The sequence below is a fragment of the Mirounga leonina genome, unplaced genomic scaffold, assembly GCF_011800145.1.
Source record: "Mirounga leonina isolate KUSES-001 unplaced genomic scaffold, KU_Mleo_1.0 Mir_174, whole genome shotgun sequence".
NCBI lineage: Eukaryota > Metazoa > Chordata > Mammalia > Carnivora > Phocidae > Mirounga > Mirounga leonina.
Genome location: NW_023270451.1, coordinates 41,839,661 through 41,859,905, shown reverse-complemented (window position 1 = coordinate 41,859,905; position 20,245 = coordinate 41,839,661). Strand labels below are relative to the sequence as shown.

Here is a 20,245-nt window from a genome sequence, read left to right as displayed (position 1 = left end):
GGACTCCAGGATCATGACCTGAGCCGAAGGCAGTCGCTTAACCAACTGAGCCACCAAGGCGCCCTGTGGGTGGCTTCTTTGCAGCTGACATTCTCAGTCCTGTTACCTTTACATCTCAAATGGTGAAAATCAGTCGAATCAGTCCAATAAAATTCGAACTGAGAAAAAAAAAAAAAAAGGGGGGACACCTGCCTACTTTGTGGATCTGCTGCAAAGAGCAAACGTGGAGGTCTGTGCCTAGGGCTGGCTGTGTTGGCCACTGTCACCGTTCACTACCAGCCATCCTAGACTTTTCCAAGACCTTGGAGGTAAAAATGCTGAGGTCTCTTCCTTGGGATCACAGAGCACTTGCTCCTTTAAAAAAAGAATGTTCTCTTCAAGTATCTATTTTGTCAGATGGAAGAGTAATATTTACAGAAACAGAAAATTTTAGATCTCTATGCTCTGAAACTCTTGGCCATTGCCTGCAGCCAATCATTCCCCCAGGGATGTCTAACGCCTGACCTTGATCCAAGAAGGTGAAGATAAGCCAGATAGAAAGTCCTTTTTAAAGTCGGTGAAATAGCATTAATAAGTGAATAAAATCTCTTATGATTTATAAATAATAAACATAAATGAGTCTTGAATGAATGAATGAATGAATGAATAAGTAAAATACCAAAGTTATTATTCCTTAAATTATTTGCCAAAGCGCTGACTGTAATCCAAGGGCATTTGACACGTGTTTGTTTACAGACTTGGTTTAGCAAAGTTCTCAAAACAGAGGTCACAGTTTTTCAAGGTTTCTCAACTGTCAGGGAAATGAGCTGACTAGAAAAAACCAGCATCTAGTCTGCACCTCCTTGTAAATCATTGCATTGATTACCTGGCATAAGAACTTTCATGTGTGTTCGAGCAGAAGGAGGCCAGATTCTCAGGGTCTGGTCATCCATACATGGCTGATAAAAAGGTTCTGTCTCCTGTTCTGAGATACCAGAACCCAGAGCTATGATACCACCCCCCCAACCCAGCCGGGAACCCGGGGTTGCTGCAAGGACACCTGCCTTCTCCCCTTTTTTCCCTTCTCTCCTGCTCTTCCAAATGCCACTTTACAATAAGGACAGCTGCTATGTCAGTAAGAAAAGGGAAGAAAATTATCAGGTAATAGAAAACTCTTCTTTGCATGTTTGTATTTCTAAGTCCTGAGCACAGGTTCCCAACACACAAAGCGCCTTGTTGGGCTCTGCACTTTGAACTGTTTGGGTCTATAAGTTTGAGGAAGGAACTGGGGAGTAGCCACAATCATAGAGGGAAAAGCCTGCAGCTCAGCCGAAAGTGAGGAGGGAGGGAGGGACAGGGCTCAGAGGCAAAGAGAGGGAAGGTCAGAAGCCACACGGGCTGACTTCTCCCTAACCTAGGTACGTCCACTGAACAAGCAACACACGTGGTGCCACAGATTCCTTCACCAGTATGTCAGGGCTGACACCAAGGTAAAACGGAGAGAGCAGGGGAGCCCTCTCCCACTCGCACCCGAGGGAATTAGCAGAAAACCTGGGAGGATTTGGAATTCCCCAGGCCATGGGCTTATGGGTTCTCACCAAGGTTTATTAGTTCTCTAAGGAACAGGAGGCCCCAGATGCCACTTGGCTTAAAAAACAATGTGCCTTTCTTCCCCAAAACTAATTAAACAGTCTGATTTTACTACCTAACATCGAAACACCACAGGAACACATCCAAACGCAAAGCATGAAGGGACATCCACCCCATTTCGCTTGCACTCCACAGGTTTCACGTGGCACCCAGGTTCTCTCAGTGAAAGGTGGTAAACTGGGACAGAACCAAACAAGCAGTAGTGAACAAGGTGGGTGTGCCTCTCCAGATGCACCCCCACTTCTTTGAAACTAGTCTCCAAAAGGTCAAGCTCGTGTAGTGTGACCCCCACCCCCACCCTCTGCCATCCACCCCACATTCATGGCCCTGCCACCAGTTTCGGCCATTTGCAGGGACCATTCAGTCCACACTGTAGGGCTGGCAAATCAAGGGGATGACAGGTTCCAATGTATGTTCTTAAAAAGATTACTCTGGGGGCCCTGGGTGGCTCAGTCTGTTAAGCATCCAACTCTTGGATTCAGCTCAGGTCATGATCTCATGGTTCCTCGGGCTCCATACTCAGCAGGAGTCTGCTTGGATATTCTCTCCCTCTGCCCCTTCCCTCGCTCTCTCTCTCAAATAAATAAATAAATCTTTAAAAAAAAAAAAAGTTTACTCTGGGGGTACCTGGGTGGTTCAGTCCCTTAAGCTTCTGCCTTGGACTCAGGTCATGATCCCACAGTCCTGGGATAGAGCCCCGCATAGGGCTCTCCTCTCAGTAAGAAGCCTGCTTCTCCCTCTCCCTCTGCCCCTCCCCCCTGCTCGCGCTGTCTCTCTCTCTCTCTCTCCCTCTCAAATAAACAAAATCTTAAAAAAAAATCCCAAATCTGGCTGATTTGGGAAACTGGATTGGAGGGGAGCAGAGTGGAACGAGAGATAGGATCAGAAGCTGATTAAGGGGGAGCTGGGGCAGGGAGGAGAGCACAGACAGATGGGAAAATCAGCCAAGACCTTGAGCTGGCTTGGGTGGGGGTGGGATGGAGAAATGGCTCCGGGGTGCTAGCCTGGACAAACAGGCAGATGGCAGTAATAATCTCTTCAGATGGGCAAGGGAGGAGGATGGGTTAGGTGAGAGTGGGGAGCAGAGAAGGAATGACCAAGAAGTTAAAGAAGCTCCAGTTTCTGAGGCCACAATCTACACAGACACCTCCGTAGTCCTGTACTGCATTTTGCATTCACAATGCTGTGTACTTTTTCTTAAAGAGGGCCCCCAAATTGCCTAAGAGTTCAGCCCTACAAAACCGGGGAGGGGATGATCAATAGTGTTGGGCAAATTAATGAAAATGTCTGAGACACATCCAAGGAGTCAGATTCAATGTGAACTGCATAATCCTGGAGCTCACAAGAGAGCCAGACATCAGCATCCAGGAATTGATGGTTTAAAGTCACAGAAATGAATAAAACCGGCTGGTCCAGTGTTTGTCATTGCATCTGGATCACGTGGGAATCAAGATACAGATTCCCAGTTCTCATTCCAGACCTACTGAATTAGACTATTTGGAAGAAAGGCCCAGAAATCTGCTTTAACAAGTTTCCCAGGTAATTCTTATGCACAAAAACATCTCAGGAGAAAGCGTGGAGAAACAAAAGAGGACCCAGGATGGGCCGAGGAGCTACCAACTGAAGGGGTCAGCGGGGCAGTGGAAGAATAGGCAAGGGAACAGATCACTTATCTGGTCATTAATAAAGTTAAACATTTTTATATACATATGTGAATTACCTATTAATAGCCTTTGCCCATATTTCTATTGGATTTTTTTTCTATTGATTTCTAAGACTCCATTCCTGTTATATATTTTGCAAATATTTGGTTTACTAATTTGTCATCTGCCTTTCAACTTTATGACATCTTTTTTCTTACAGAAGTGTAATGTTTCATAAAGTTAAATCAATATTTTCCTTTATGGTTTCTGAGTTTTATTAAAGTTGGCAAACTCCAATAAATAAATAACTCCAAAGTTATTTTTAAAAACCATCTCATCTAGGTATATATTTTAATGTCTATAATTTGGTTTTGACATTTAATCTTTACTCTAAATGGAATGTGTTTTTATGAATGATGTGAGGCAACAGTCTCAACAGACTTTACTGAAGTCGATTCTGTCATACCTTCAGTTCCTGTCTTCACAACAGAACCATTTCTGGACTCCCCATCCCTGGTCCTACAGGATATATTTTGAAATCTGGCTGAACAATACATTTCAAAATATATTGCCTATCAGTACACAGCTACTTTTCCAGGTAAACTTTATCAGTTTGTAAAAATTAAATGAAGTTACAGGGCTGGCCTAAATTCATAAAGATCTCATGACCTTGGGGCGCCTGAGTGGCTCAGTCGTTAGGCGTCTGCGTTCAGCTCGGATCATCCCAGGGTCCTGGGATCGAGCCCTGCGAACCCTGCTTCTCCCTCCCCTGGTCCCCCTGCTTGTGTTCCCTCTGTCTCTCTCTGTCAAATAAATAAATAAAATCTTAAAAAAAAAAAAAATATCTCGGGCGCCTGGGTGGCTCAGTTGGTTAAGCAACTGCCTTCGGCTCAGGTCATGATCCTGGAGTCCCGGAATCAAGTCCCGCATCAGGCTACCTGCTCAGCGAGGAGCCTGCTTCTCCCTCTGACCCTCCCCTCTCTCATGTACTCTCTCTCATTCTCGCTCTCTCAAATAAATAAATAAATCTTTAAAAAATATATATATATATCTCATGACCTTTCAGTCTTGCTTAGTCATTGGAGCGTCAGCCTTTGGCCAGGAGGTGTGGCCTTACTTCCTAGTGACTCACACACTACACAGAAATCTCAGACTTCATGGCATTTTGAATTTACAAACCTCTCAGCAAAAACGTTTTAACCTACCATTCTGCCAAGAGGCCCACATGGCCTCTTTGAGACTCAACCAATGCATGTTCTGAATCTTTCCCCATCTTCTCAATTTTTATGCTCCCGGCTCATACCTTTACAGAGTTGCCGATGCCCATTCTGAATCACAGTAAAGTGGTCCAGTTAATAATGTGACATGCCAAAGGATGCTCTATTTTAAGAGGCACTTCCAGGAAGCTTTGCTGGCCTCAAACACTGTGGCAGCCTTATAGGAGAGGAGGGAGTCTTTTGGTATCTCATAATTTATTCACCTGGCACCCCTATTCCAAAGGGAGATAAGGGAATGTGATGGAAAGAAGATGAGACCAGGGGACCTGAGTTTTAGCCCCCTTTCTACTTCTAATGAGCTGTATGGTTCAGATTAAGTTATTCTGCCTTTCCACTGGGCCTCCGCTGCCTCATTTGTAAAATGAGATTATTGGAATAGAATGGGCATTTCTAACTTTGCTTTCCAGCACAGGTGACCCTTTAAAAATCAGAAGTAAGCTATAGATTCTCTCCCCCAGAATAATGCACCTTCGCACATGAGTATAAAATCAGACATGTTCAGGGGGTTCACAGATCCCCTAAAGCCTATCTCTGTATTCCTAGGATCAAGATCACAGAGACCTACCACAAGCTATTAAAAATAACAGAGAATACAACAAATATACACAAAATCACAAAACCTTAAGCTAAGATGAATCACTTGCAGAACTAAGAGCATCTCCCCTGCAGATCCTAGGAGTAGGGAGTAGTTATTTAGGGAAAAATAAATGGAAGTGCCAATAAGACTTGCCCTTGATTGAGGCCTGGCTCAGCCCTTTCCCTCCATTCACAGGGGACTGGGTGAGACCTCCCACTCCAGAGCCAGCCTGCCCAGTTCAAGTCTTGGCTCCATCATTTACTGGTTGTCTGCCCTGGGCTCTGTGACAGTTTCTTCATCTATAACAAAAAAAGGAGGGTAAGGGAGTAGAAATAGTACCAATCTCAAGGACTGTTAATAATATACATAGGGTATTTGAAACAGGGCCTGGTCTACAGTAAGCCCTAAATGATTATCAGCTACTCTAGAAAGGTGGAACACATTTACTGAGTGGTTAAAATTGTAGCTGTGAAGTTTAGGGAAGTCTTAAATACCTTGATGCCTTAGCTTCCCCAGATGTAAATAGGATCTGCTTCATCAGTTTGTGGTGGGGATTAATGAGACTGTCACGTAAAAACTCTCTCACAATGCCTAGCACATAGTAAGAGCTCAATAAATGTCAGCTGTTGCTATTAACAGTTCTGGGGGGAGGGATTATCACTACCTTTTTTTTAAAATTTCCGAATAAAGGATAAGTTATCGTGCCCTGCTGACAGTACCTCAGCTAGCAAATGATTGTGTCAAGACTTCAACTCTGATGAGTCTGAAAGCAGAATCTGTAACCATTACCCTGTACAACTATCTCTTACTTGAACAGGGCTAAGACAGCAGAAATGCTGACTCATACCTACTACCTTACCAAGAGAAAGAAAGAGGGGGGTGATAACAGTCTAAAATTTGGCGTATTCTCCATGGGGGTCAACCCAGACTTTGGCAAAAAGCCCCTCTTTGCCACTCTTAGAAACGAAAGACTCCAGAGGCTGGAACCCTATCTCTACCAGTTCTAAGCCTTTCACAAGCGGTTGCTAAACCACAGCAAAGACACCGAAAGAGGAAAAAAGAAGCCATTTCCCATAATAGCTTAACTAACAAAGTGAACCCTTTAAAATGAAAGTAGACATCCTAAGGCTGAAAAAAGATATCAAGAGTGCTCCGAAGCCACGTAAAAAACTGTGGTCTAGGACACAAACGAGAGTCTTTAATTAACACATTTTTATTTAGAAAAGAATGACAGTTTATATCTATTTTTTGGGATCTCAAGCTCCAGGGGGCCTTCCCCTAAGTAAAAGAAGAGGAAGTTCCCAGCACAACCCAGAGTGGCGGGGAGAGAAGTGGAGCGCCAATCAAGAGACCCCTTGGTGAGGAGCAGCGTCCCCCGGGCAGGTCCCCACTTTTTCGACACCAATTTCCTCCCCATTGAAACGGTACGGTGAGCACTGAGAACTTGCGAAACGGGCCACCGGAAGAAACAGGATGATCAGTTCAACAGAAGTCGGTGCTAATCACGTTGCTTCACATCTTCGTATACTGACTTCTAAGTGTATTTTATTTGTGTACCTCTATCCAAAACATCCCCAGGGGTCGATCTTCAATCCACCCTTGCTTAGAACAAAAGAGGCCTGAGGGATAGCCACCCCTGGAAGCCACGGCCCGAAGCGGCAGGGGCCCTCCCCTCACGTCCCTGGTACCCCCCTTCTGGGGCTGAGGTCGGTTCCCGCTGGCTCTCTCCCGCGTCCACCTCACCCCGCGGCGGCGCTCAGCCCCGGGGGAGGACCGCGAGGTCGCCATTCCAAGCCCGCCCCCGCCCCGAGGGTGGGAGTCAGAAGCCCCCTGGAATCTAGGCCTGTGTCTGCTTCCATCTGGCTGAAGGGCTCCCCTCCCCGGGCCTTAGTTTCCCCGTCCTTAAAACGAAAGGTTTGAAGGAGATCACGTGAAAGCCTCGTTCCTGCTCTAAATCTCTAATTCCATCACTCTTACAAGTAAACGCGTCTTGCAGAAAAAGACGCCCTTCTCCTCAAGCAGGACAGCTGCCTGCGTCCCCGTGACCATTCCCCTCAATAACCCGTGCAATCTCACCTAAGTATGATGCATCGGAACTGAAAAACAGGCTGTTGCTTTCCCGAGGCACCAAACCTGGTCATCATCATCATCAGTCAACGTGGATTTTCTCTCGGGCCTCTTCCCTCGATCCCGCAATCCCATGAAAACCCCTGCCTACCCTTCCCAGTTTCTAAACTCAAAGCTACCCCTTTCATGGGTTAAAAAAAAAAAAAAAATATATATATATATATGCCCACCCAACGCCGGCCTGGTGTAAGGTGCCCCAGCACTTTTTCTGGCATCCAGGGTTCCACCTCCGCCCCACCCTCTCCCCGGGGTGTCTTTTGAGCCATGAACCCCTGGATCGGGACGTAATACCCCCCATGCCCTCCCCTGGCAAACGGGCCGACCATTTCTTCCTCCCCTGCACATCCCGGCTGGGAAGGTGGCAGCTCCCCGGCTCCAATCCCGGGAGACCCAAGCTCTTCCCAGCCCGCAGGCAGCGGCACCTGGGCGCAGCAGGCCCTCTGGAAAGAAAAGCGCGGCCCTCGGCCGCGGCCCCCACCCGGGCGGCACGCGGGCAGGCCTCCCCCGCGGGGCTCCTGTCACTTACGGACGGCTCCTCCGGGCAGGGCCAAGCCGGCGGGCTGGCAGGCGGCGGAGTTTGCTGACTCAAAGGCACGGCGGCGGCGGCGGCGAGCGCCCAGGAGCGCACCCGAGCGCAGCCCCGCGCGCCCCGCGCACGCAGCGGCCCCGCGCCCGCGCTCAGCGCCCGCAGACCTCGTGGGGCCGCCCGGGCCGCCGCCGCACCGCGCAGTCCAGGTACGGCGCCGCGCCGCCCGCAAGCCCCGCCCTCCCGCCCCAGGAAGATGAGGGCGCACCCTCGGCCCGCCGGCCTGTGGCGGGCGGCGCAGCCGCCGGGGGGCGTCGCGGAGCCCCGAGTCCGCCTTCCGCGTCCGCCAAATCCGGGAGGGAATACCGGCGCTCGCCGGGGCCCTAAAACTGAAGGTATGCAAAGGGCATCCTCTGGAAGCACCACTTGAAAGCCACCTGCAGTTTGCTACTCCCGCCCCCTTAGTGAGGGGGAGGATTGATGAATGGGGAGAGAGATGAATAGATACTGTGACCAACAAGGAAGGTTGAATGTTAATGGTGGAATCTAGGTGGTGGACATGTGGGGTGTTTACTGTAAAGGTCTTTCAACTTTGCTGCGTATTTGAATTTTTTCGTAATAAAACTTCTAGGGAAAAGAAATGAGATCTGCCAAGGGGCCTGAATCAGGAAACCATTTCCCAAATGGCATGTTGGCCTGAGTGTGACCCACCTGTTTGCAGGGAAAACCCCAAGAATCACTGAAAGAGCTCCTGGATGCCTACAGGCCAGAATAATAACGTAGCCTTATACTTCATATTTCAAGCACGAATTTTCCCATTAGACAGCCGGCTGCAGATTATCATTCAGGGCCGTTCCAGGCCCATCTGAAAATGTGCCTATCTACCCTCCACACCTACTGACTTTGCCTAACAAAACTTCTAAATCTACAAAGTAGTGTCTTAACGTCTCGGGTCCTGAACTTGCAGCTCTGGATCTTGAAGCTCTGGTGTAAAAAAAAAAAAAACCCAAAAAACAAAATTTAACAGAGTAAATTTAAAGATCTTATTGGCTTTATTTGCCGATTCGCGAATCTGGCGGCATCCCAACTAGCAGATAGAAAGCTCTGAGGAGCTGTACAATATGGGAGAGTTTATAGGCAGAAGGGAGCAGGACAAGATATAGGAACAAAAAGCGGGTTGGTTGCGGTCAGGTTATTGTCCTTTAGGGTTTAGCAGGGGCCTATCAGGCAGATTCCCTAGCCAGTGCTAACCAGGTTATTCCTGATTGACTGGTTTAAGATTCCATTTCTGGGAGACATTAAAACTAAGGAAGTCTCAGTTTGGTGATGTGGAGCTTAGCATAACTGACTCCATTTGGGGCCTGTTGTCTAACATTGCTATTTAATTTCTAAAATCTCACCCAAGTCATTATTACACAAGTGACTGTAAACATGATCGCTTTTGAAAAACAAATTAAAGTGTATTTTTCAAATTCCTGTTCCTTCGCTCCACAAAGAAAAGCATTGACTGGAAAACAAAATGCAGCGTTATGTCTAAGATCCCAAGAGATTCTGGAAAATTAAAATCTTTCTGAATGTATTATTGTCAAATCACAACCTTACAACTGTAGACAGAGTAGCAAAAAACCTTTGAAGAGTCTATAGGAGGTCATTTAAATATCTGTTAGAATTATGACCCTAACAGAGAGGAAGAATATGAAAAGAATTCAGAATAGAATGAAGCAATAATGGAGTCTTTTAATCCACTCCATGGGTGTCGCAGCTGGATGGTGTTATAGGCTTGAGGATTGTAATGTGCAGCCTGAATCCAGAGAATGGAGCTAAGTGACCACCACCTTTTTAGGTTCTGACTTTGCTATACCATCGGTGGGCAGGTAAAAAACTAGGACTTTCTGGTGCTTAAGAAATCCTAGCCAGCTGAGAAAATCACCATAAAATTGCTTTTTTTTTTTTTTTTAAGATTTTATTTATTTGACGGAGAGAGACACAGCGAGAGAGGGAACACAAGCAGAGGGAGTGGGAGAGGGAGAGGGAGAAGCAGGCCTCTCACTGAGCAGGGAGCCCGATGCGGGGCTCGATCCCAGGACCCTGGGATCATGACCTGAGCCAAAGGCAGACGCTCAACGACTGAGCCACCCAGGCACCCCCATAAAATTGCTTTTAAGAAGAGATTCTTTTAACTGCCAAATCCTGCCTGACAGTGGCTGCTGGTATCCAGTTAACTGAGTTCAAACACTAGCTTTACCACCTTTCATTATATGATTTTGGGAAAATAACTTAAACTTCTGGGCCTCATTTTCCCATATGAGAAAGGATAGTAAGAGGGGCGCCTGGGTGGCTTAGTCGTTAAGCGTCTGCCTTGGGCTCAGGTCATGATCCCAGGGTCCTGGGATTGAGCCCCGCATTGGGCTCCCTACTCCGTAGGAAGCCTGCTTCTCCCACTCCCACTCCCCCTGCTTGTGTTCCCTCTCTTGCTGTCTCTGTCTGTCTGAAATAAATAAATAAAATCTTAAAAAAGAAAAGAAAAAAGAAAAAGGATGGTAAGAATAGCACCAGCCACATAGGGTTGTTGTGGCAGTTAAGTGAAATAATCTAGGTATGGGGTGCCTCACTGGCTCAGTTAATAGAGCATGTAACTCTTGGTCTTGGGGTCATGAGTTTGAGCCCCTTGTTGAGTGTAGAGATTAGAAAAAAAGTTAAAATACTTCAAAAAAAATTTTTTTAATAATCCAGGTAAAGTTCTTGAACTGTGCTGGGTATATAATAAGTGTTCAATACATATATTTATTATTATTATTTTATTATAACTGTTATTATAATTTGATCCTCTTTTCTAATCTCTTCCATCTCCAACCTACTCTTAGTAGACATTATGGAAAGGCACCTCCAGTATCCTAGCTCAAAAGAATAGTGAGTTCTTCCTACATCCCCTGGGAAGATTGCAAAATCCACAAACGGTAAAAATGGAAGTGGCCTGGACCCAGTGTTCAGAAATTATAACTAGCTGACAGAACATTACATTAAAAACTCTTCTTTTTTAAAAGATTTTATTTATTTATTTGAGAGAGAGAGAGCACAGAGGGAGAAGCAGACTCCGCACTGGGCAGAGAGCCCAACTCGGGGTTCAATCCCAGGACCCCGGGATCATGACCTCAGCTGAAGGCAGATGCATAACTGACTGAGCCACCCAGGTGCCCACATTAAAAACCCATTATCTTTAAATTTACATAAATGGTCCTGCCTTCTTGAGAAACATTGTCATGGTAGATATAATGTACAGAAGATGGCTTTTCTCACTCATCAATAAGGTATATGAGCCAAAAAATTAAACAAACTGCAAATAATTTGGATTTTGACTTCTGATCTTACAATCATAATCTTTTTTGAATAGTATGAGGACAGATTAACATGAATAAAAATAACCACTCCTGACCATTACTCTAACATGTTTTTTTCAAAATATCTCTCTTATGCACCCCTGCCAAACAATGACTAGAGAAAACTTTTGAGCCTGATTACCTATTTGTAAGATAAAGGGATTTAGGCTTCTCATCCATCTATCTACCCCTCCATCTTCCTTATTTTTGTTAGCGGACTACCTTTCTCTCAGTTAAAAGCCACAATCCTACCAACTTAGGCACTGCCTTTGACCTGTTCCCTTCCCGAATCCACACAGATCCAAGTCCCATGCATTTCACTGTGGTCAGATCTTGGTGTTTCCTCACCTTCAGCTTTCTATTCTCCTATCCAGCTCTTCGCTCTCTCAGAATCCTACAATAACCTCTTTACTGTGGTCCAAGATAGTGGTTTTCAAATGTTTTTAGCAAGGGCTAAAAATGAACCCCCTTTATAAAACCTACATAAACAGTATTGCATTACTATACATTTATTTGAAAACTTTGATTTTGTAACATTTGTATATCATAAAGAAATCCAAGGGGTGCCTGCGTGGCTCAGTTGGTTAAGCGTCTGCCTTCGGCTCAGGTCATGATCCTGGGGTCCTGGGATCGAGCCCCACATCAGGCTCCCTGATCAGCGGGGAGCCTGCTTCTCCCTCTCCCTCTGCCTGCTGCTCCCCCTGCTTGTGCTGTCTGACAAATAAATAAATAAAAATCTTTAAAAAAAATTCAGGGTAGTGGTTGTCTCTAATGATGGGGAGAGAGACATGGGATTAGGGAGGGGTGTGAAGAGGCTTGAGCTGAATCTGTAACATGTCTAAAGGGGAAAAGAGGGGGCACCTGGGTGGCTCAGTCGGTTAAGCGTCTGCCTCCGGCTCAGGTCGTGATCCTGGGATCGAGCCCCGCATCAAGCTCAGGGAGAGCCTGCTTCTCCCTTCCCTCAGCTGCTCCCCACTGCTTGTTCTCTTTCTCTCTCTGTCAAATAAATAAAATCTTTAAAAAAAAAAAAGAAAGAAAGAAATCCAAGACCACCGGAAGCTGCTTTGTTGAACACCAACATTTGAAATCAGGGATTTGTGAATGATTATTGGAATCTCCTATCAGGATCAACATCTGATTTATTTCTGTATTTATTGCTCAATATTGAAAAGAATCCTAATCTACTTAGAGAGGTATTTGTAAATAGTCACAGTTAATAAACAATTTTTTTCTTCAATCTATTCAGAAGTTTGAACGAGGAGTAGTTGAAATTTTTGTTTCAAAGATGAAGCACTAAGTATAACACATCTTTGTGTTTTCTTGCAAATAGAAAATTCAGGTCAGGGGGCGCCTGGCTGGCTCGGTCAGAAGAGCATGCCACTCTTGATCCCTGGGTTGTGAGTTTGAGCCCCACATTGGGTGTAGAGATTACAAAAAATAAATAAATAAATAGATAAACTTTAAGAAAAAAAGAAAATACAGGTCAGAAGACCAATATTTACAATAGGTGCTAACATACATATAATGGGAATTATTGCCACACGATATGCTGGTTTTCCAAGCAACATCAGATGGCTGTCCTATGAGTCACTTCCGTTCTGACACTGTCCCCCTGGAGTTAGTGTCAGATCCCATAGGTTAAGTGCTCAGTCCCATAAGGACTGCACTTGGACGCCAATTCAAGTTCCAAGCTGTCACCTGTACAGACGGTTCCTGACTTAAGATGGTTCGATTTAGAATTTTTTGACTTGACGATGGTGTGGAAGTAGTATATCTTCACTAGAAACTATATTTCAGATTTTGAATTTTGATCTTCTCCCAGGCTATGATATGTGGTATGATCTCTTGTCACACTGGTCCTTCTCCCCTTCCTAAAGGATAGGAAGTGGGGTGGAAAGTTCCGAGCTTCTAACAATGGTTGGGTCTTTCTGGCGACCAGCCTCCATCTTGAAGCTATCCAGGATCCCACCCAGAGTTGCCTCATTAGAACAAAAGGCATGCAAAGGATCTTGGAAATTCCAAGGGATTTAGGAGCTCTGTGTCATGAATCAAGGTCAAACCAAATATTGGAACAAAAGATCTCCCAATGTTCTTATCACTTAGGAAATTACAAGGATCTTAGGAGCCCTACGCCAGGAACCTAGGGCAGATATATATTATAATTATATATATATATAATTTTTTGTATTATTTCACAACAACCAACAGAGCACACACCAAGCAGAGAGGTGGGTACCTTGCCTAGTATTCCACAAGACCCACGCATGGATGTATGCTACAGTGATGTTCTGTCATTCTGCTCTATCAAAATAGCTAATAGCTCCGTTCCCTAAAAAAGAAAGAAAGAACCAAAGAAAGCTTTGCATTATTAAGAACTTTATTTTATATTTTATTCATTTTTTAAAGATTTTGTTTATTTACTTGAGAGAGAGCAAGCGAAAGAGAGAGCATGAGCAGCAGGGAGGGGCAGAGGGAGAGGCAGAATCCCCACTGAGCAGAGAGTCCGATGCGGGGCTTGATCCCAGGACCCCAGGACCATGACCTGAGCTGAAGGCAGATGCTTAACCAATTGAGCCACCCACGTGCCCCAAGAACTCCATTTTAAAAGCATTGGTTTTACTAGTAGATTTTTACAAACTAAAATAATAAATGGTTGGTTAGAACAGACCAAAAACAAGCAACAAAACTTAGCATTACTGAGCATATCTTGAACATAAATCCAGTCCTAAGATATCTCATTTCTAAGCCTTTGATACAAATTGCAGTATTGTCTAATTAGCACCAACAGTCAACCAAAGAGCAAGAGAACAACGGAGAAGCCGTCCTCTTGAGTGGGAGGAGCTCTGCAAATGCTGTAGCCTTTATTTTATTCACATGGTACTCGTTCTAGATTGTGAGTGCATTACAGCCAACAGCCATGTGGAGGTAGTAGAGTGCACTGGTTATGGCTCCAGAGCCAAAAACTCTGCTCTAATCCCAGAGCTTTTACTTAGTAGCCATGTGACCTGGCAAATCACTCCAAGTCTCAATTTTCTTATCTATAAAATAGTATCTCCGCAAGGGTTGGAATTAAAGGATAATAAATATAAATGACTTAGCCTGATTCTGCAGCAGAGTAAAAAGGAGCTTCATAAGCATTACTTAGATATTGTTGCTTCTAATGCACACCTCAACTTTCTTAAATAAATGGTTGCCTAATAACTAAATCTCATTGTGATAAATCTTGCAGAAGAGGATATGCTTACACTCATGTATACAATTTTCTGTGAATGGACATACACACGCCTACATTTTTAAAGATAACCAGTCTATGCATATGTATGAAATATCTCTGAAAGGCTACACTTTGGTGAGGACAAATAGGGAGTTGGGGCAAAGGTGGGAGGAAGATTACTTTTCCCTCTATATCCTTCTGAACCTTTCAAATATGAAAGAGCACATTTAAAAATATGCAAACAAAGTAAGAGGCAAGCACTAAAGACATGAACAGACAAAAGAAGTTCCAGTAGCTAATAAACCATAAAAGGAGAATCCATTTTTCAACAGTTAGCTGAGTTTAAAAAAAAAAAAAAATTGTAATTGCGAGTATTACATGTTGACCATAGATATTGTCATGCTCTATTCATGAGAGTGTAAATTGGAAAAACAATTCCAGAGAGCAATTTGTTAGTGTCCTATCAAGTCACGCATACCCCGTAGGCCAGCAATACCACTTCTCAGCCTCCCTCCTACAGAAACCCTTACTCATGTGATTGAGAATATGTATGTGCAAGGATGGGCATTGCAGCATTGTTGGTAAGAGCAAAAAACTGGAAGCAAATTCAACATCTCCCGATAAGGGAATGTTTAGAAATTCTATGGTACATGCATAGCAATGTCTGTCTGCATTGACATCAAAAGATCTTTAAGACATATTAAGTGAAAAAAGAAAAGTGGAAAATAATATAGTATGCTACTATTTATATAAAAGTTTTAAGCTTATAAAACTTGTTCTGTTGGTGTGTGTGTGTGTGAATAGATGGTCTAGGAGAACTTTAAACATTTATAGAGGTTTCTTCTGGGGAAAAGAATGACCCAACACCGCAGCAAGCCCTTTGTGAGAATTTGTTAAAAGCTCTCTTTCATCGGGACACTTTATGGCCATCTGCTGCGAAACTATCATTTAAAATATATGAAAACTTGGGGCGCCTGGGTGGCTCAGTTGGTTAAGCGACTGCCTTCGGCTCAGGTCATGATCCTGGAGTCCCTGGATCGAGTCCCGCATCGGGCTTCCTGCTCGGCGGGGAGTCTGCTTCTCCCTTTGACCCTCCTCTCTCTCATTCTCTCTCTCTCAAATAAATAAATAAAATCTTTAAAAAAATAAAAAATAAAAATAAAATAAAATATATGAAAACTTACTACCCCGTGAAGAGTGCCCCCCAGGGTTGTTCGAGGGTACAACCACACAATCCTGCTCTGTGGCCCTAGAGGACATGCCCTTTATGTGTAACAACTGAACTTTTTTGCAGTGAGAGGAGATCAAGTTTCATTCTGAGTTCTATACAAAATAAGTGAACAGTTAACCTGGCCACATGGATAAACATCAGGTAGTGTTCAATGTGTTAAAATTTAGCATGTAACACATTTCAGTGTGTGAAGGCAACTAAGTGGCGATGTGGTGAGGTGTGTGGTTTATGTCATTGCCAACATCAGAGACTTACTGCTTCCAGGGCGCCTGGGTGGCCCAGTCAGTTAAGCGTCTGCCTTCGGCTCAGGTCGTGATCTTAGGGTCCTGGGATAGAGCCCCCACGTTGGGCTACCTGCTCAGAGGGGAGTCTGCTTCTCCCTTTCCCTCTGACCCTACCCCTCGCTTGTGCTCACACACACACACAGACACACACACTCTCTCTCTTTTTCTCTCTCTCAAATAAATAAATAAAATCTTAAAAAAAAAGAGAGAGAGAGAGACTTAATGCTTCCAAGTACAGGGAGGATTTGAGCAAGCGGCAACTTTGGGTATCAGACCAGACAAATTAATTACCTCTCAAATCCTTCCTTTTAGATGATAGGAATGTAATAAATCTTGCATAACAGGGCGCCTGGGTGGCTCAGTTGGTTGAGCGACTGCCTTCGGCTCAGGTCATGATCCTGGAGTCCCTGGATAGAGTCCTGCATCGGGCTCCCCGCTCGGCGGGGAGTCTGCTTCTCCCTGTGACCTTCCCCCCTCTCATGTGCTCTCACTCTCTCAAATAATTGAATAAATAAAATCTTTAAATAAATAAATAAATAAATAAATAAATAAATCTTGCATAACAAGTTATCATTTCTCAGTAGCACCAGGTATCCATTTTCTTGCTTCTCTTTATATTTCAAACCATGTTTTGGAGACACCAGGAATTGGTGCAGTACTTGCAGCAACTGCTCATGGCAGCTTAGAGTGTTTTTGCAATATTAAGCAATTCGAATTGCTATGTGGGTTTAGATAAACAAGGGTAAAATGTGATATTGATTATTTAGAGTAGCAATTAAATTGGCATTGAGCATTAAAATTGTGAAGAATTTTGTTTGTATGAAAATATTAAATAATATTTCATTATTTTTCTAAAAAAATCAAATAAAAAAGTATCATTGTATTTAAATAATTTAATTAACAAATTTTATGTTTAGTAAGTATACTTTATTTTTGCTTTTTTGGTTTCTCATGTGTGTTTTTTGCTTTGGGGTGGTTTTTTTTGTTTTTTGGGGATTTTTTTGCCCATGGTTCTGTGGGTCAGGAATTCAGGTAGGACATAGCTAGGTGGCCCTTGCTCCATGTGTGTTGCCTGGGGCCATTCACTTGGTTGTATTTGGCTGATGACTTGGCTGCCCTCTCTGACATGTCAGTCTCAAGTTACTTAGCCTCTCTAGGCTGGTTCCTTTTCTTCCTATCTCAGATCTCCCTGTCGCCAGCAGTCCATGTGTGGCCCAGGAGAGTCTGCTTGGGCCCATTTCCAGGAGAAACCACGGAGTCTCCCAGGCAGAAGTGTCTTTGATGTACGACAGGCAGGGCATAAGGCAGTCAACGTGCATCTCTGCAGCCAGGACCCGTCTGCCCATCTACAGGGAGCTCAGCTTTGCAACCTGTGGTGGGCATCTCTGGCCACTCCTGCCACTGATTCCACCAGCTTCTCAGGGTCTATTTTTGCTTTTTAATTTTAACCGGGGATAGTGAATGTTTTGGAAGGAAAAAGAACTTTTGGAAAACACCTGAAACTTTCTATTCAAATTGTGGTCATTTTGACTATAATTACATTTTTGTTTGTTTGTTTGGTTTTTGTTTTTTTGTTTTGTTTTTGTTTTTTTCTTTTTTCTTTATTTTTTTGACTATAGTTCCATCTTATTTTTCATTCTTTAGATCGTTACTGTCAAGAGAAGGCAAATTACGTGAAAAATCTTCATTATAGTAATAAAATTAATGATTTAGCCAAAATAAAGAAAAATAACTTTATGGGATAAATGTGTAATAATTTATGAATTGTGAATGTTTATTTCATCCCTCATACAAACATCACCATTCCATCAACAGAACACCAGACATGCCCAATAATAATTAAATTTAGTCATCTTGGATATTTTATCAAACGTCAATCACATAAAAACATGACTATGAACATATTTTTCAATTTTGACACTATAAAGGTAGATCTGTCAAAGTAGAAGAATTGTATTTCATTTAACAGTTTGTCAGCTTGACTTATAACTTGTAAGTATTTAGACATACACTATGTATATCTCCATTATACACTTGGCCTGGGACCTATGAATGTTAAGGACACATTTATGAAAAAATATATATATTTACATTGTATGTATGTAAAATATACATAAAATGCATAATCAAATTAACATCACACCATATAGAAATATTATTTCAAGATGCATCATAGACCTAAATGTCAAAGGTAAAACTATTAAGCTTGATGATGATTAAGCTAGATGAACATTTAGGATACTATTTGTTGGACCTAAAACAAGACATAAAAAAGCACTAATATCAAGACCAATTGACAAATTGGACAAATTTAAAATTAAGAAGTTCTGTTCATTTATTTATTTAAATAAATAAAAATAATTTTAAAAAAGCAGAATGAAGATGAGAGAAAAAGAGGAAAACAAAAATCCAATCTCTAGTAACAAGTTTTATTGCGATTTGAGATAAATTTCACATCATTAAAAGAAGTCTGGATTTGAGAAATAAGACTGTTTTAGGGAGGGGCGCCTGGGTGACTCAGTCGGTTAAGCGACTGCCTTCGGCTCAGGTCATGATCCTGGAGTCGCTGGATCGAGTCCCGCATCGGGCTCCCTGCTCAGTGGGGAGTCTGCTTCTCCCTCTGACCCTCCCTCCTCTCATGTACTCCCTCTCTCTCATTCTCTCTCTCTCAAATAAAAATAAATAAAATCTTTAAAAAAAAAAAAAGACTGTTTTAGGGAAAGATCTTTTTCCTAAAAAAAAAAACCCCAAAAAACAAAAAAAAGAAGTTCTGTTCATCAAAGGACACCACTAAAAGAGTTGGAAAAATTAACCAGAATAGAAGATAGTTGAATATGTGAAATCTAGCAAAGAACTTATATCCAGAATATATAAACAACCCCTTAAAATCAATTTTTTAAAAACCAGACAGCCCAGTAGGAAAATAGACAAAGTCTTGAACTTCCCAGAAGATGATATTCAAATACACAACTAACATATACACATATAACAAAGTGTTCAGCCTCATAAGTTTTCAGAGGAATATACACCAAAACTACCAACCAGAATAAGACTAAAAATACTAAATTTTGCTGAGGATGAAGAGCAACTGCAATTCTCATGATCCATTTTGGAAAATCCTTCGGCATAAGGTAGTAAAACTGAACATATACATACCATATGGCTTAGTAAATGCACTCCTGGCTATATGCTCAACACAAATGCACATCTATGTTCACTAAATATAAATAGGAATGCTCAGAGCAACACTATTCATAATACCCCCAAACTGTCAACAACCAAATGACCATCAACATCAGGAAAGGTAAATTGCAGTGTATTCATACGATACTGACAGCGAATGCACCTATTGCCATGCACAACGATGTGGATGACTCGTACAGCATAATGTTCCATGAAAGAAGCCAACTACAAATGAGCATATAAAAATCAGTCAAAAGTCATCTGCAGCATTATTAGCCATAGCAGTGACCGGAAAGGACATGACATAATCGTCTATTTCTTGATCTGGCTAGTGTTCACACAGGTGCAGATGCAGAATGGACGAATACAGGGAGACGCGGTGTCTAATGTGACCCCCCCACACACATCTTGCGGCTTAGCCCTGCCCAGCCGAGACTATTTCATATAATCTCCCTCCTGTAAACTCTTTATACTCCCTATAAAGTTTCTTCCTAGGATCCCCTCTTGGGAATGGGAGACTGCTGGCTCCTAGTGAAGCGCTTTGGTAATTCTCTAGGACTAGATCCGCAGGGAGGACCACATGCCACACCGTGCCGCCCTGTGTGGGATGTCCTCCCCTTGTATCGCATCGCATCCCAGAAACACCGCTGAAGTTGAGTCTCTGGTTTTGCTGGACCTGCAGTGGTCCCAGCCTCTCCTTCATGAGAGTCTGTTTTCATTACTTCAGTGTTTGGCAGTTTTCTTTCACTGCCTCTCAAGTGTTCCGCTAAGCATCACTGGAAGATACAGATGGAGTTTCAAGAATCTCCCTGCTCAGCGTTTACATAAGCATGAACTGCAACAATAAGAACTTGAGCAATAGGACTTCCATGAAGGTCTTCATTCACCACAAGTAGAATTTTCCCTAGGCCAACATAGCCTGGCTTTAAAACAGCCCCGTGAAGCATGCTGGAGTCAAAAATGAATGATTTTATTTGGCTGAATCCCTCAAAGGGGAATAAATGGCTTCTGTGAGCAAATGTTCTGCAATCCCAACTAGACGTGACTGTTGCATTAATCCCTGCACAGTGAGGCATTTTTTTTCTCATTGAATATACGCTGTATGCAGCTTCCTGGATGCCACCAAGCCACCCTGCCCTCTTGACCCGGAGACACAAATGATAACCTACCACAGATC

The 20,245-nt window shown here is 43.3% G+C and overlaps 1 protein-coding gene across 4 annotated transcripts in view; it reads right to left on the bottom strand.

The window, feature by feature from the left end:
• Positions 1-7,971, bottom strand: part of SNX10 (sorting nexin 10) — a 68,991-nt gene extending 61,020 nt beyond the window's left edge. For all 4 annotated transcript variants that reach the window (XM_035020779.1, XM_035020784.1, XM_035020778.1 and 1 more), the window contains exon 1: positions 7,780-7,971. The gene's annotated coding sequence lies outside the window, so the exon portion shown is untranslated. The remainder of the gene's footprint in view (positions 1-7,779) is intronic.
• Positions 7,972-20,245: the final 12,274 nt, after the last annotated feature.